Here is a 3,899-nt window from a genome sequence, read left to right on the forward strand (position 1 = left end):
GCAAATTCTTCTGCTAATTGGGGTTTAGTCCAATTCTGTATCCTTCCCTTCAAGGCTCAGGGGTCCACGATTATCTTCTGTGTCTGTGTTAATTGGTTTCCCTTTTCTTTGTTGAAGAGGGTCTGTGCAATCCTTCTGCCTAGTCCGCCCTTGTGTCAACAGTTTTATTGAGGTATAACTGACATACAATGAACCGCACATGTTTAAAATATATTTTTTTATTATGTTTTGATGTATGTATATACTCAGGAAACCATCGCACAATCAAGGTATTGAATATACTCATCACTTTCAAGTTTTGTTGTACTTTTTTTCCATCCCTCCCTTCCATTTTCTTAACCTCTCCCCCACCCCCAGGCTTTCCATCATTGTATTTAGTTTGCATTTTCTAGAATTCTGTATAAATGGAATCATACAGTAAGAGCTCTTTATTGTTTGGCTGCTTTGACTCAACATAATTATTTTGTGATACATCTATGTCGTTTTGTGTATCAAGAGTTTATTTCTACTGCCGAGTAGTATTCCATTTGTGGACATACCACAATATGTTTATCCATTCATCTGTTGATGGATATTTGTGTCCCAGTTTTTTGATTACCAATAAAATTACTATGAACAAGTCTTTGTACAAGTCTTTGTATTGACATAGGCTTTTATTTATTTTGGGTAGGAGTGGAGTGTCTAGGTCATATGGTAAGTGTATGTTTAATTTTTTAGGAAACCACCAAACTGTTTTCCAAAATAATCAAACTACTCTGTGTTCTCTCTGGCAGAGTTTGAGAGTTTGAGTTGCTCCACATCCTGACCAACATTTAGTGTGATCTGTCTTAGCCATTTCAGTACATGTATAATGATATCTCATTGTAGTTTTAATTTTCATTTTCCTACCGACTTACTATGTTAAACATCTTTTCATGTGCTTTTGTGTTTATCATCTTCGGTGAAGTGTCTGTTCAGATCTTTTGTCTGCTTTTTAAATTGGATTATTTGTTTTCTCATTACTGAATTTTGAGGGATCTTCATTTATTATTAATACAAGTGTTTTATGAGATATGTGACTTGAACATATTTTTGTTCTTTTAAGAATGTTTTTTGAAGAGTTAGTTAGTTAGTTATTTGCCATTGAGTTGGCCCCGACTCACAGCGATCCCTCCTTGGGTTTCCGAGGCATAATCACTACGGAAGTAGGATTGCCCAGCCTTCCTTCCGAGGAGTGGCTGGTGGGCATGAACCGCCAGCCTTCTGGTTAGCAGTCAAGTGCCTTAGGCACTATGCTACCAAAGTACTTAAATTTTCAGGAAGTTCAGTTTATCTAGTGTTTTTTTTTTTTATTAATTTTATTCATGTTTCTTCATAAGTAAGCTTTGGAAGTAACCCAAGTAAGTTTATGTCATTCAAAGATTTTGTCCATTTCATAGAAGTTGTTGAATCTATTGGCATAGAGTTTTCATAAAATTCCCTGATTATCTTTATAATATCTATAGAATCTAGGTTGATGTTCACTCTCTTATTCCCATTACTGGCAATTTGTGTCTTCTTTTTTTTTTTTCCTTGAGTAGTCTGCCTAGAGGTTTATCAGTTTTTTAAAATATATACTTGAAAAGATCTGGGTTTTGGTTTCACTGATCTGGATTTTATTTTAATTGACTTTTGATCTTACTTCTTTTCTTCTGCTTGCTTTGAATATAATTTGCTCTTCTTTTTTTAGTTTCTTTCTTTTTTTTTTAAATTATGATTTGAAAGTTTACAGAGCAAATTCACTTTCTATACAGCAGCTCACATACATTTTCTCTCATGACATTGACTATAATTTCCCACAATACAACAGCTCCCCTCCCACTTCTTCTCCATAGTTACCTCTTCCCTGTGTCCTTCCCTCCATGCACTCCTGCTCACTGAACTGCCTCCCTGTGTATACACAGCCCTTCTGTGCTCCCATGATTGTTCTCTCCAAGGAGTGTATCTACCTGATGTAAATGTTCACCTCATATGCCTGTCTTTTGTTTGGCTGGAAGCTGCAGGTCTGGATTCAATTCCAGACCTGAAGGGAAGCTAGGGACCATAGTCTCCATGGTTCCATCAGGCTCTATCAGACCAGCAGGCCTGGTCCCTTTTCTTTGTCTTTTTAAATGATTTGAGTTTTGTTCCACCTTGTTCTCCCACTCTATCCAGGATCTCCTACATAGATCCCCCTCCGAGTGGTTGACAGTGGTAGCCAGGCACCATCTAGTTCTGGTCTCATAGTTATGTAGGCTGAGGATCGCATGGCATACCTATTGCTTAGACTAATTATTTCCATGCATCTTTGGTTTTCTTCATTCTTCTTTGCTCTAGACGAGGAGAGACCTTTTCTTTCTTCCTTTCTTTTTTTTTTTTTTTTTTAGTTTCTTAAGGTAGAACTTGAGGTCATTGATTTGAGACATTTTTTAAATATGGGTGCTTAGTTCTGTAAATTTCCCTCTAAGTAATACTTTAGTTGCTGCCTATAAATTTTTATTATGTTGTGTTCTTGCTCATACACTTCAAAATACTTTCTAATTTCTTTTTTATTGTTGTAGTTTCCCTTCAACAACGTACACATTTTCGTTTCATGACATTGGTTGCAGGCCCCCCAATGTCACAGTACTGCTACTTCCTCCCTGGGTTCCTCATTTTCATTTGTCCTTTCGGCCTGCCCCTTTCTGTCTTCTAAGCTTTTGTTTTGAGGCAAATGCTGCCCTTTGGACTTACACAGTTGATTGTACTGAAGAGTATATTCATCCCTGGTAGTAGTGTTCACTTTATAGGCGTGTCTGTTGTTTGGCTGAAGGTTGATCCTTGGGGGTGGGTTCAGTTCTAAGCTTGAAGGGTGTCTAAAGACCACAGTCTTAGGGGCCCTACCAATTTCTAACAGTCCAGTAAGTCTGGTCATTCTTATGATTTTGAATTTTGTTCTACATTTTTTTTTTCCTCCCTCTCTGTCCAGGACCTTCAATTGTGATCCTGATCAAAGCAGTCAGTTGTGGTAGCCAGACATCATCTGGTTTTCCTGTTCTCAGCATATTAAAAGCTGTGGTCTGTGTGGTTCATTAGTTCTTTGGACTAATTGTTTCCTTGAGTCTTTGATTTTCTTCACTTTCCTTTGCTTTGGATAAGGAGAGACCAATAGTTCCATCTTAGTTGGCCATTTGGAAACTTTTAAGACCCTAGTCATCACTCACCAAATTAGGATATAGAACATTTTCTTTGTGGCTATGGTACGCCAGTTGACCTAGATGTTGCCCAAGCCTGTGACCCTAAGTCCCCAAGCCCACTGAGTCACTCCCTCAAGATGTTTGGTTATGGCTAAGAAGTTTTCACAGCTTTGCTGCCTGTATGCTCTCCTCACCAAAAAAAACAGACTTACCATTGAGTCGATTCAGACTCATAGGAACCTCCTTTGGGTTTCCAAGGCAGTAAATCTTTACGGAAGTAGATTGTCCAGTCTTCCTTCTATGGAGTGGCTGGTGGATTTGAACCTCCAGCCTTCTGGTTAGCAGTCAAGTACCTTAGGCGCTACACCCCCAGTGCTCCTTGTGTGCTCTACTAGATCCATGAATATATTTGCAGAACATACAAATACATATGTAGAATGAGCCTCTGCCAAACTTATATATATACACTCATGGGTAAACTCCCATTTGCCTTCCCACATTTGTTCACCTTGCATGTCTTCCTGTGTATCTACTCATAGATGTTGTTTGTTAATACTATTATTGCAAGATTGTGTGTATAATAGTATTTACCTTTGTTATCTGTTATTCTTGTGTACCTCCTCAAAAATACAGAATGCTTCATGAATTTCCTTATCATCTTTGGTGCAGGGGTCATGCTAATCTTCTCTGTTGTTGTTGTTGTTAAGTGCCGTCAAGTCGTTTCCG

At 38.1% G+C, this 3,899-nt stretch overlaps 1 pseudogene; it reads right to left on the reverse strand.

Moving 5' to 3' along the window:
• Positions 1–3,796: 3,796 nt before the first annotated feature.
• On the reverse strand, positions 3,797–3,873 carry LOC122149646 (annotated as a pseudogene).
• Positions 3,874–3,899: the final 26 nt, after the last annotated feature.

This window comes from Orycteropus afer, unplaced genomic scaffold (assembly GCF_000298275.1).
Source record: "Orycteropus afer afer isolate SDZICR_OR568_19922 unplaced genomic scaffold, OryAfe1.0 scaffold00037, whole genome shotgun sequence".
NCBI classification, from domain to species: Eukaryota; Metazoa; Chordata; class Mammalia; order Tubulidentata; family Orycteropodidae; genus Orycteropus; species Orycteropus afer.